General features: G+C 35.6%; 1 protein-coding gene across 12 annotated transcripts in view; it reads left to right on the top strand.

Annotated features, from left to right (window-relative positions):
- The window catches only part of LOC120637070 (protein muscleblind), a 378,716-nt gene that overhangs the window by 256,578 nt on the left and 107,775 nt on the right, over positions 1-14,363 (top strand). For 2 of the 12 annotated variants that reach the window (XM_039908686.1, XM_039908676.1), the window contains exon 1: positions 9,938-10,145. The exons of the other annotated variants lie outside the window; for them this stretch is intronic. The gene's annotated coding sequence lies outside the window, so the exon portion shown is untranslated. Of the gene's footprint in view, positions 1-9,937; positions 10,146-14,363 lie in introns of those variants that run through there. 12 annotated transcript variants of the gene reach the window in all.

Raw genomic sequence — 14,363 nt, 5'->3', positions numbered from 1 at the left:
CCACGTTACGATCTAATTTCAAAAATGTCTTACTGACAAGGTTGCTTTGAAGCATCCGGCTCCGCTTTCATCTCTCACAAAGTAGAAAAATGAATGTTAAAATGTAAACAGTTGATTTTCGAAAAGAGCAACTGCTGAGTTTCTTACCGGCTTCTTCTCGGTAGAATCTGCCTTACGAACCGGTGGTAGAGTCACTTCAAACAGACAGACTTGGCGTTTCAAGTGCGTATATTAGGCCTACTTAAAAAAAAAGAATTTTGAACTTTTTTGAATTTTTCAAAGAATATTTCCTACAATTATTTAACGTACCGGTTTAGACAGTGCGTCGCTTATCAATCAGTTAATAGGCATACCTACTAAACAATTTTTATAGAGATTAACGAAACAAAAATATATTGCAAAGCATTTCGTGCTCAAAATAAAAATTGAAAAATCGTACTTTAACTTTACTACGCCATTCAGCCTGTTTGTACTTTGTAGTCAGAAATAAAAATAACACTTAACTTCATATTATACCATAACCTATCGTAATTTAATATTATTGAATGGAATACAAATGAGATTCGTAATCTACAATACCATGCAAAAGAACAGGATAATATCGCAACGGTTGGATTACCATCCCAACATGGCGATATTACCTGCTCTAAAAAAAGAGCCTTTACAAACAGAAAAAATGTTAAGTGTCATAAAATAATAAACCTACAAACAACCTACTACTTTTATATCTTTGATAACCCCGACTCAAAATAGAGGTGTTATAAAGTTTGGCTAGTTTTTCTTTGTCATTATAAGACTACAACGGATGTTTCATGATGTAAAAATCGCTTAGCGACGCGTCTTTGTAGGTTTACTAGCTATAGTCTCCCACTAGACTAGACAAGAGAAAATTGTGAAATATTTCATTCCCAAACTGGGTTTGGATCCTCTCTCAGACATGCATGTTTTCTCAAGATGTTTTCGTTCACCGTTCAAGCCAGTGATTACTTAAAACGCTCGTAACTTACAAAAGTTAGAGGTGTGTGCTGGGATTCGAACTCGGCACCCTCAAAAGGTAAATCGAGCTACTATCCACTTGGCCATAATCGCTTCATTCGTTCGCTTCATTTCGTATTTATAATATTAAGTAGGAATTATAACGGAAGGTTACCACGTGGGCAACGGAGGTAGTTATAAATGAATCTTAGCTGCCCGGTTAGTCTACGTATTATATTTCTTCTGCTATAAAATATCAATAACAGTTCGAAGTTGGAAAATAATTATGCAGTAGCAACCCTCGTGCCTCAGAGCGCAAATTAAGTCGTCGATACCAGTTATTGTCATTAACATCTTATGTAATAGTTGAACCTTACCAGCCCGCATTGGTGTAGCGTTTTCGGTATATAAGATCTTTAAAACCTTTTCTCCTGTAGGAGACAAGACCCAATCAAAATGTTAGAATCATAAACCAATGTACAGCTTCAGTGACATAATTTTGCCATGAGCTTATTGAAGTGTAAAAATAATAGTCATATAGTGTTAAAAAATGTGGCATAAATAAATCGAATAATATGCCTCGTGCTCCAAGCTTGGGTAAGTCAATTACAACGATGCGCTTCAAGGAAGCTAAGCAATTTCTAAATTCTTCGTACGTTTAATTTAACTTAATTGGTGTATGCTTGCAGTAGACCAAGAATTTATACCTCTTCATGAAATATTTACTCTGAAGCTGTTTAGTCGTTTAAAACTATTTTTATTTTCATTATAAACAAAACTGAAATTGTAGAAATGTAATGATATATATTGTTTTTAAGTTTTAACAGAGAATATCTTTAAAATTTCCTGTTTAACAAAATTCTCTAATTAAATAATGTTAATCATTTTTATTTCGATGGTCAAGTACTTACGTAACGTAGAGTATATTTTTAAAAAACTTAAAATTTTGTGTAAGATAATTAAAAACGTCATATATTTCTATACCACTGATAAGAGCTAATTAAATAACAAAAAAAAGCAATTGCTAAATATATTATGGTAATCAAACCCTTGGAATTATCACTGAGTTAGCCGTTCATTTACATAAATATATATATGTCTATTAATAAAAAAAAATCGTGCGAATGACCTGCACACGAAATTAATACTCAATCTGGTCGAAAACTTCAGATTATATTTATTTTTATTGAATTTTATAGTGCTATTTATACTTGCCCGTGGATAAGATAAGGGCACAGTGGTGAGCGCTGTCTAATGAGCGGCAGGTGCTATATTGGAGAAGTTATAATTTCTGAACTTACTCTGGCCTAGTCTAGTCGTGCCAAGCGATTTAACGTTCCGGTACGATGCCACGTAGAAACCGATTTTGTTGTTTTTTTTGAATGTAACTTCCCTAAAAGTTTAGCCAACCAACAGCTTAGACTTCATCATCCACCAGGAAAGATTTAAGTCAAGGGCTAACTTGTGTTGGAATAAAGAAAAAGGGAAACTACTAAATTCGATCTACCATCTGATTCTATAGAGTATTCGTATTAAATTGAATTTTAACATCGCATCTGTGTTTAGATCATCAGCCATTATACAAAAACTGAATAGTCAATTCACCTTTATTAACGGTGTGACATATATTAACGTTTGCTCAATCTTAATGAATGGCACAGGAAACCCGGCGCGTGTGCACTGAACTGATGTCGAGATGAACCGCGTGGGCGCTCCCCCGCAGGCTTATTTAATCTAGGTAATGTTGTTATAAAAACATCGATATATCGATATTATCTGGCAATTTAAAATTCCTCTTTATTTGTAAATTCTTTCATCGTACTGTAGTGACCCAGTTAATCTGTAACCTGTCGAGTATTCATGGGAACTTAAAAAATTGTAGGTATATGAAGAAAATTTCATATAATTCAGTTGTTTGTATAAGAAGCATCCTCTGTCACCTGTGAAGTGCGCTGCGCTGTAATCAATTGCTGTTGTTTCATCCAGCAGAATTAAAAATTCGAAATGACCATACTGGATTTGATCAGCTGCTGCCAAATTTCTAAGTGGTAAAAATTAGTGTTCTTTCTTTTATGTGTCTGAACTACAGTTCATTATTTTGAATAACACTTAGAGTTACTGTATATTGGATAGACTAGGAGTTTTCGGCGAGAAAAACACGGTATGTACTGAAATAATATAAACTATCAAGTATTTAAATGGACATTTTCCTGATAGGTAATATTGTTGTCATTCCTGACACGCGTTACGTTAAATATCACAAAAGCACTCATGGCTTTAATTCAATTTTTTTCTTTGAAAAAGCGTAATTTATAAATTGATATCGATAGTTTAAAAAAATTATTAAAGGTCCTTACATCTCTTTTTCGTGACACCACTAGTATCTTGACCAACAATTGTCATTTTACGTCGATGTAAGATTGCCACGTAACAGAAGTTGATTGAGAATATATGTTAAGACATAGTATGAACAACAATAGTAAATGAATGGAAATCTTTCAAGTTATAAAGTGCAATGCATTTTATCTCACCACTAGGATAAATTATACTTACGTATATAAAAAAGCTTGTATCCCCCGTTTCACCTCTTTGGAATATACCACGCAGGGAAACATTTTCGAAAAATCGTTTTCTTTGTTACATGGAGCTTCTATGCAAATTTTCATGCTTATAGAACACTTCTAAACCAATCGTACTATAATAATCGTATTAGGATGAACTTCATATATCAGTTTTAGAGTTATATTATTCTTTGCACTATAACAGCGTTTATAGCCTAGAGGTTAAAAATTCTGCTTTCCTTTCCTTTCACTTCTAACTTTTAGGAGTTCTGTACGTTTTAAGCAATTTAATATATAACATGCGCTTTAACGGTGAAGAAGAACATGGCGAGGAAACCTGCATACTTGAGAGTTCTCCATAATGTTCTCTATTGCGTGTGAAGTTTACCAATCCCTACTTTGCCTACGAGACGGACTACTTAAACCATTCGCTAGTGGACCAATAATGGGTTGATAATGCTTTCATTGCCATTAATCATAATGTTTGAACTGTTTTAAGACATTTAAACTCTTTACATAACAACTGCACCTACTGCATGTTAATTTATCACTCGGAAAGCGGTAGCGGAGCGAAATGCTCATAACAAAGCAGCTATTAAAATAGCAAAATACACTTTTAGAATAACAATCTCTATCAAAAGTTCTTTTGAATTGTTCTAAATCTGTCTGTTGTTAGTGAGTCCAGCACTCAACATAATTGTAGTTTAGCTTCAAGAAGGCGTGAAATGTGGAATGAAATTTACACATGCCCGCGATTGGTCCAAACGAATTTGCAGTGTGTGCTTGTATTACTTTAATTGTTTAAATGTGTGAGTGCTGCGTTTGGCGTGGGACGGAACAGTTCATTTTTTTGCGGGCACAAGATGAACGGCAGGTCATTGAACTTCTTCGCTCGTCTCGAGGACACCGAAATCGCCAACGAAGCGCATCTTCCTTAAATTACAATTTAGTGCACTTTTTGCCAATTTATTTTAACAAGGAAGTTCTTTCTATTATATGTAATAAATTTAAACAATTATCCAGCAAATAGCGAATACATGAGTTTGTCAATATAAATAAATAATTTGAAAGTCCGATTTTGACCGATCACAACTCCCACTGACCCAAATAAAGCAGTCTAAGATTGGAACAACCAGTATCAGTTTCTATGTGGCTTTAACTTATAAGGTCACAGCACATCCCACTGCTGGGATAGACCTTCTCTCTTATCATCATTAACAGTTACCGGCCAACTACGGTATATTATAGAGAACATTGTAGGCTTGCAGGTTTCTCTACCTTCTTAATCCTATCTACGGCCTTAACCTTTCTTATTCTAAGAGTAGACCCGTGCCCTGTAGTGGGCCGATACAGGGTTAATAATAATTATGGTAAAGATGATGAATGGCAACGAAACGTTGACTCTTTATTACAATTGGCAAAGATGTAAAAGTTTTCGTTGAAACGTGGCCCAATTTTAGCGTTAGAAAGATATCGTGGGCGTAGTTTGCGTGTTCCGGCCGAGGCAACGCCAACACACGCCACAAAACACTGCAAGAGAGCCGATACCATTATACCTGGTAGGTACTCGCAAAATACTTAGTCCAATCTCAAATTGCAACATGGCGGTTTGCACAAGTACACTGTACACTGCGCCTTGTTTTTTAATTTATTAACTTGATTGGCGATTACTATTATCATACTTACTGCATAACCGGCACAATACTGGGAAGCCGTACTGTCACTAGATGGCACTCTTTGATACAATATAAATCGTAGTTAACTTTCACGCGATCGAATAAGTAAACGTGCGTAGGAAGTCTTAGACTTGTCACTCAGGACACTGGTCTTCTTTTAGAATGAGAGGGACACCGCTGGCCAAGTGCGGTTTTATATAGACTTCACACGCCTTTTTGCAGCGTAGTGGAGAACTCTCAGGCATGCAAGTTTTCTGACGATGTTTTCTTTCAATGTTTAATCAATAATATACAGCTATAAGCTTAGAAAAAGCGACAAACCTTTTGAAAAAAATTAGATCTCTCTGAAACTAAGATTATTCTATTTTCATGTCAAATACTTACAGACACAGATTCCAAGCATGGAGCTCACTAAGTACTACCTCCTACTAAGTGAGCTTCAAAAAATCTGCAACGCATCATTCTCAGCCTTTTAATACCCTCGGGACAAAAGTGCCTCTCTCTTAGGAAAGAGAGATTAAGATCTTAAGTCTCCAAGGTTCTCCAATGGTGAAGTTAGGTTTTGATATTCTTTAAGTCGGCCACACAATATACAATTCTGTCATGCATTTTAACACACGATTTGTTGAGATAACATATGTAGATATAAATTGACTACGTAGAAGTTCTCATAGGAACTTTTGTCTGAATAATTTCTAAGACGAGCAAGTTTCACTGCTGACCTATTTGATCCACAATATTAGTCACTCTTCGATAAGATTCATTAGTTATGCCATGCTTATTTATGTCATCGATCTTAAAGTTGGCTACGAAATACATACTGTAATATGCACGTAAGTAGGTACATTATATTGATAAGTTTTTTTCGACGATGGTATGATAGAAATGATGGGTATTTTTTTACTTACTGCTTGACTTGCGGTACCGAATGTATTATTCGAGTGAAGAATTACTGCTTACCTAGACTCCGATATCTTCGAATATTGTAAAGTACCAAGACAACCGCAAGACAAATAGCTGTGGTCCGCGACTTCGTCCGCCTTTTTTTAGATCATCTCGTAGATACAGTTAATTTGAGAGACGTGTGGTCATTCAATTTAGGTATAGCTCTACTGGTATTTTTTATTGTAGGTAATAATGAGTACTTTAATCATGTAGTACATAATTTTTATGTAGGATTATCAATAGTTTTCTCATAGCACGACAATAAATGAATTTCATAGGCAAAATTTTGTTACTTTGAGTTGCATTATTGCAATTTTCTTAAGGATCTACACTAATGATTTGTTTTCGGAATATGTACCTTTAAATTTATTATAAGGATATTTGTGTTGTGTTAGATATATAAAGTCAAGTGTGTAAAAAGTAAATTCAATATTTTAGTATTACTAAAATAATTCTATTAAAGTCTAAAACAAATAAAAATTACTAACGCTTCTGTACCCAATTTAATTTAAAGTTCCGAAACGTTAGCGTTACAACGTTCGTTTAATTTGGACCTTACGGACGAGGTAGCCTAAAAAAGGTTGTTCAACCGAATATTTTAACTAGAAATTCCGCCACGTGACACGTAACAACAATGTAATCTTACAAAATGTATAACATTATTTGAATGTTGAAAAAATAAGCAACACGAGACGGCCGCAAGAAGTGTATAAATGAGCTTTAAGATGTCATGCTCGAAGACGCCCGACGCAAAAACGAGCTCACGTCGTCATAGCATCGTGACTGCGGGCCTGCAGTACCTTGTTGCATACTCAGCTTGAGTCTAACAAATCACCAACAATTTTTCCCCGAATTCGAGACTAGAAAATATCAAAGAACACTGCGGTATTCTCGGCTTTCTGATTCTGTCGCAGGTGGATTGAGATCGTAGTCAATACTGCTCACCTTATGTAATACCCTAGCCGATCCTGTCCGATTTCATAATGTCTTCGTTCTCTATTCCATCTGTAAAGGCTTGCTCGTTTTCTCGATACAATATCGCTTTTAAATATGTACCGATGCATGCATTTACATATTTTAGTCTAGTAGTTATCTAGTTGGACTGGCGACACGAGAACCCGAATATAAGCAGGCGTTACTTTGCGGAATTCCATGATATACAGTGAACAAATAATTTTCTATACTTGCCTCCCTAAAAGCAAAAGATATTTTATAATTTCTTCAATCTTTATACTCCACATAAAAGAGTTCTTCAGCAATGTACTTTCTATGCACGTTTTCGTCCGACAGGACGATCCTCTAGAGATGATGACGTTCAATGACGTTGAGTTCAACAATTGCTCATTGTAAAGTCAACTTCTCCTGAGGATGTTCCGGTGTCGGAGCGAAACATGTGTAGAGAGTAGGACCGAAGATATGCTTGGTGAGGAGTATGTGAAATAAAAGAAATTACACCATACAAATTCTCCTGGAAAATCATTAGATATCGTTGTGGTTTTCTATATCTGAAATTACTCAGTACCAACTGGGAGTTAGGAAGTTGTCGATGATTCACCCAAGTGGTACGAAAACCACGTAAAGCCATCGCTTCCGGTAATCATTTGATCTATTAAAACCGGTCTACCAGTAGTAGGTAGTGTTAATTGGAGAAGCGTAGAAGGTCTAACCCTATATCTCGAAAGAGGAGGCCTTTGCCTAGCTCTAAGACATTAATATGAATGTGGATGGATTAAGAAAAAAATCAAGCTGGTTTTATTATCAGACGCTGATAAACATCTGTCGTCAACCCACTTCTTATCGTAGAAAAAACCAACGCAACTCAGTGGGTCCCAGTTAACGAGGGCAGATGTTATAAGATCTCTCTTAAGACTACCGTATAGCAACGTCATCAGACCAGCCCCATGCAGCCCCATTCTAGAGTTACTTGCGTAACATACCTATATTAGCTACGTATGACATATTTCAACTCGGTTGGCTGCCAACAAGTAGGAAGAGTCCGGTTTAAAATTCGTAATCAATTTGATTACGAATTTTAAACCGGAAGCACATACGAACGGAGCAAGTTAAATAAAAGTTTGTAAATAAAAAGTATTGATATTCAGAAATATGTAGATACTATTATATTAGTGATTTCTTTCTTTTTACCATTTACTGTAAACATCCAGATAAACAGCTATAACTAAACTGCGTTTAAGCCAACAATGATATCCCCGGCGCAACGGTAAGCGTTGTGGTTATAAGTTGGCGGTCCCGGGTTCAGTCCTCTGCAGGGGCATTTTGGGAATTTATAATGAGCGATTTAGCGTTCCTGTACACCTTACTATGTCGCATGGAAACCGTTTAGAAGTATGGGTTTAATATAACTGCAACACTCATTATAAATTAGCCCGCTACTATCTTAGACTGCATCATCACTTCCCTGCACGTGAGAAGCAGTAAAGGGCTAAGTTTTAGTTGAATAAAAAATAAGGTAGATAAATGTTGGGAGTTAATCCCACAATTATCCAAAGTTGAACGCATACAAACCTTTTAAATTAGAGTTATTTTTTCTTTTATTCTTTTAATAAGAATGGCGCGTCGGTGATTGTAATCCCCTTGACATATCACGAGTGTAATCGCCTCATGGGTTGGGATCAGTCACTGGGCGATCTGCTCACTCATGGATAGGTTAGGAGCCGACATCGACATTATTATTTGATACTTACAAAAATATTAGGATTTTTCGAATTAGTATGATACGCAAAAGCTAATACAAGTTTACTAAATATAATATTTACACTATTTATACTATTGTTTTGGTCCTTCAAGCCGAATAATTAATGCAAAAATAGAAGGCCGCTATGAACTTTTTATCAAGAGTCCAAGACCTAACGCTTTGTTCAAAAATCAGTTAACTTTACAATAGGATAATAAATAGTGCCATAAAATGTAAAATAACGTGTCGTAACCCTGTGGTTATAAAAGAGGGTAACACGAATGGGGTGAGACAACATAACATTTCGATATTATTCTGTTCTAAGCAATCTATTCGAATAAAACATCAGGATAAAGGTTACTCGTGTCATAGCACCAAATAATTTGGACAATTGTTAGCTGCAAAATATCCCAAGTGGTGTTCATTATTTGGGATCGTGCGAGATATAGCGAAGTGGTCGGTTGGCGTGTCCTCGGACGGGTCACGCGCGGTTCGCAAACCCGTTCCGGCGCACTTTCACCGGGCTTCGCCTGCGCCCGCGCCCACTGCGGCGCCAATCTTGCCTGCTCGCTTGCACATGTCCCTTTCCTATTCCCCCTTGCGCCAATGTCCTTTCAATATTTAAAATCGTATTGTAATCATAACAACTCAATAAACGGACCTATAAAGATTCCATGCATCTATCCATCATTATATCCATTGCTATGGTGTATAATGTATATCTGAAAAGATTCTTTTTATCCATTTTGAAATCCGTACATAGTAACGACGAGTAAAGATCGATGGGTATCAGAATTAGTGAAATTCATTACAAATAAGCTTGGAACAATTAGTGCAAGAACACATTGACCGGTTAAAACTCTACAATATCAACGGGGCGGGCGGAAGTGTGACAGTGGCGAAAAGCTCGCAACTGCATGAGGAGAAAGGAAGCGGCGCGCCGCGCGGCGTGATAAGGCAGCCGGCTGGCGTCGCGCGCGGGGGGGCGGCGGACGTGCGACGTGCGGAGCGGAGGGGGTGAGTGCGCGGGGCGAGGGGTGCGCGCGCAGTGACGTCCCGCGCCGCGCCACTCGCCTCCCGTCAGTCGCCCGCCGACTTCGCTTGTGCTTGTGTGTCTCGCGCTGCTCTGTGCACCGCACTCGTGCTCCGAACACGACGCGTGCCGCCCTGCCGTGGCCGCGAACGCGACCTCTAGCTGCCGGCGAATCGTTTCTCCCAACTTAAGTGCGACTTGCTATGATTTGACTTTTGGACATTTACGCTCCCTTACCCAGCTTACTTATCCCTCATCATGTAAGTGTTAACGCTCATTATATTAGAAACGGTAATCGTCGAATTCGGAACTCGCGTCAAAGTGAGCAACGTGAAAGTTTGTGAATTAAAGTTGTGTTTTTTTTCTACTTATTAGTAATTGTATCATCTCGTGCGTTCTACATTGGTAGTGTTTTGTCTTTTGTGTTTTCGGTGTTAAATCTGAGGTCTTTTTTAGTAATTTGACGGGGAATATACAACAATTTAACGTTAAGAGTGCAATCGTGACTTGAAGTCTGCCAGTGCACGGTGTGGCCTGTGCGCTGGAACGCGTGAAGCTCCGGAGCGACCTGCGTCCCCGCATGGGAGCTTTTGCATCGGATAACTGCACGGTACACCCCGCGTGGCACGATGCCGAACGGTGTCCGAGCGGCCTGAAGTTGAGGGTTTTAGCGAAATATGGGAAGGATAGCTTTATGCACTTTCCTGAATAAAGACTTGGCAATAATGCAAGTGGGTGGTATGCACAAACGTGAGCGAAAAACCAAGGCTTTATCAAAATAAGTACTAAAACATTTGCATAACTATTTTAGAAATTACCATTACCTAAATGAAAACCAAAAAAAAATTTAGATAATATAATTGTAAAGCAATTGAGAAAGAAAAAACAAGATTTTCCCGGAAACTGCGGTAGGACTTATCGTTTTTCGTAGAAAGGTTTTTTTTAACGTGTTTCAAGGAATTAAGATTATAAATCCCAACAAAGTAACTCAAAGTCTATTTCTTTATAGTTTTTAAAATTTGAGATTAGGTACTAAGAATAAACACCTAAACGCCTAAAGCCATCTATAAGTCTCCTGTAATATAGAAACTAAAAAGAAAGTACCTAGGTACCAACTGTGTACAGAAATAAGTTTTGCGATTATTCATTTAAACCAATATAAAAAAGCGGTAGGTAATTTTTATGTTATTTTTAATATTATATTATGCCATCTATGCTGCGTTTAAGTATAGTCAATTTAAATCCACAGCTCTATAAAAATATTAATTCTATCTTCACAATTTAATGTTAAAAGGAAAAGCACTAACTTTGTCGACTTAATTTAGATCAGGGTTAGTCGAACAACAGAAATACAACAGAGTTTCCAGTTTATTTTAAGCAAATATCAAAAAATTCTATATCATTAAATCTTATTTGTTCACAGCGAAAGAAATGTCAAACAATCTGATCAGACTACTGAATCTTTCGCCGAAGTTGAGATAACTTATCAAAAGTCATGTATAAAATTACTGTCATCAACTTTAATAGTTGTTGGATAGGTACGTTTCGAATCAAATTTGTGGAAATACAGCCGAATTAGCTTTAAATAAAATAAAAAAATGGCTAGATGCCATTTTTTTGTTTAAGGAAGGGGAAAAAGGTTTTGTCCTTAAAAATACCAGATCATTTATTCCTTTAGATACCTGTTTCCGATCAAAGAATTGCTAAGAAATCTAATCAGACCACTGAATCTTTTGCTGGCGCTTATAAAAGTTACTTAAATTATCGTATAAAATGTTCTAATCTCCTACGAAAATTTTATCGCACGGATTTAATTGTAAAAGTTAAGGTCAATTCAAATTTTTCTTTATTAAAATAAGCTTCAAAGGGCACTTGCATACACGTACCTAAATATTATCAACGATGATGATCGTAATAACTGTAAAAGCGCAAACTTAAAACTAGTTTTACTAGGTAGGTAAAACGGTTTCAAACGCACCCTGAACTCAGAAGAAGACCAAAACAAACTAAGCCGGGGGTGAAAAGAAAATAAATGTTATATTTTCATAGATTAGTGCAATATTTATCCTACCGATAATGTTTTTTAATCTTCGCTTTTACACATTTGTAAAAGTGAAGATCAAAAAAACTAAATTATTTTGTAATTCGTAATATGACATCGAATGCCGAAGAAAATACACAACCATTGTGCTCATTTAGCTCCACGCAAATCTCCAAACGAATCTAAGTTGATAAAGCTAAAAGGAGTGCTATCGTAATCAAAATCTTCCCTGTGGAAAAGTGAAGCACAATTTGGAGAATTGTTAATTTATGTTCGCTAAGAGCTTTGTGAAAAATAGTGAAAATAGTAGCATCTAAAATAGTTAGTGCCTAATAACTAGGAAAATAACCTAAATCTATGATGACAATTTTTTTGTAAGCCCAAAGGGCATTACGTATAATAGGTACGGTGGTAGTTTGATGTACAGTGTACTTACATCTCAGAGTTTTTTTTAAATTTACGGCAATAAAATTCTGCTAATGTGCAAGTTGTGCCAAACTGCACGGAATAACACGACTTTATACTATACTCCAAAAAGGAAGCTTCGTGCTTTTGTACGTTAAACTAAAGCTTTTATTTTATTTGTTGATTAAAGACTAACGCCCGCAATTTCGTACGTACAAACATGTATAATAATTTAGCCCTACTTTAAGTCCAATAAATTCCTAAAATAAATCTAAAACGGTAAAGCCATTCTGGAGGTTAACGTGGCATACACGCATTTATGATTTTGGTATTATTAACGTTACGATAGAGGAGGTTTATATAATTTGTACTCCCGGTTAACTATTTCGTAGAATTAACGAAACGTAACCCAAGATACCCATCATCGGAATAGCAGGTTCCTTTAACATAAAAAGAAAGCTTATCTCCTAAACTATTATTAGTCTCTTTTTTCCTAAATTCTTTATTTATATTGAAATATGAACTGTGGTACAGTAGTACCTAACAAAATTATAATTTAATCATAACAAATAAAAATATACACATTAAATTTACGGTTAGACTTGTTAAGACCTTTAAAATCTTTATTTTATTAGTCTTCGTAAATTAAAATAATAGCTGTATAGAAATTAATAAAGACATTTAATCAATTTAACAATGATCTCCGGACATGGACGGCTAAAAACCGAATTTAGCACAATAGAATTATCAAAACATGCAAGAAAACATAACTCATGGCAATCATTTTTTTTTTACAAATACGTCGGAAACATATCTGTATTTTATAAATCCAGATATCACAGTACGTTTGCATTTGTTAAAAAACGTTTTTAACTCATTTAAAAGTTGTTATTTGAGAGAGCTTATCTGAGAGCCAGATCTGGTCAGCTAGAGTAAAATATCAAAAAACATGTATCTCCACTCTAAAACATAAACATAAATTTCAAGATGTGCATCCATGTGTTCATTTTAAGCAGTTCTCTGTATAAGCTAAGCTCTACAATAGTCTGTTTGCACCATTTCATCTAGGAGGGTAACAGCTGGTCGGCTACCTGCTCACAACAATGAAACCTTTGTCAATAGAGCTCGCTTCAGTACAATATTTTTGTTTTATTTTATTATTTAAAAATTCTTAAACCGCGAAAAAGCGAACGAAGTTTTATAGCTCTTTTATACCCAAATTTTTTAAAATAAATAGTGACCTAAAAATGTTTTTGTTGAAATATTTGGTTTTTGATTACATAAACTATGCCGTGTCAAAAGATTTAGGTAAATTAACCTTACATTATAGCTAGTATTTTTTGTTCAAAATAATAACTCAGTTAACTTTTTAGGTACTTTAACTTAATGATTTTTTATTCATATGTACGAGCACTTAGTTTAATTTTATCACTAAAGTTTTCTAGAATCGTTATTTAAATTCTTAAAATGAGCTATGTATTCTGTATGTACTCTTAATGAATAATTCATTACTCTTGTATAATCACTTTAATGTCACTTCCAGTCATAAAATGTAGTAGGTAGAATGTGATAGTAAATGTACTGAATTGGAAAATCTACAGCTTAGAGCTCCATATATTTAAACATAGGACAAGTGTTAAAAAGTATTCAGCGTTTTTTTTTTAAAGTCTCTTTTCGTGCAGTAACAGCTCTTCTAGAATGAAGTTAAAATAATAGAACGATCTTATTAATATGAAAAAGGTAGGATCGACTTGTTAAATGATGTCGAAATCCGGTGAACGAAAAATGGTAAAGAAGATAACGCAAGATTAAACTGAATAAGTTTGTGGACATAACGATACAACCGTAAGAAAAACTTTAACCCGCTAATAATATTAGTACGCATTTTATAAATGCATTAAAACCTAAATGGACGCTTATGGATGTTATCGGAAAGAATTTTTATCTTATCTATGTGAAAAATAAACGGATGTGACACACAAGTCCAAGTTGCAGATTACGCGACCAAATTAATCACTGATAAGATACTTAC

Source organism: Pararge aegeria, chromosome 3 (genome assembly GCF_905163445.1).
Source record: "Pararge aegeria chromosome 3, ilParAegt1.1, whole genome shotgun sequence".
Taxonomy (NCBI): domain Eukaryota; kingdom Metazoa; phylum Arthropoda; class Insecta; order Lepidoptera; family Nymphalidae; genus Pararge; species Pararge aegeria.
The sequence above is the reverse complement of the archived record's forward strand: the minus strand, read 5'-3'. Positions and strand labels throughout refer to the sequence as shown.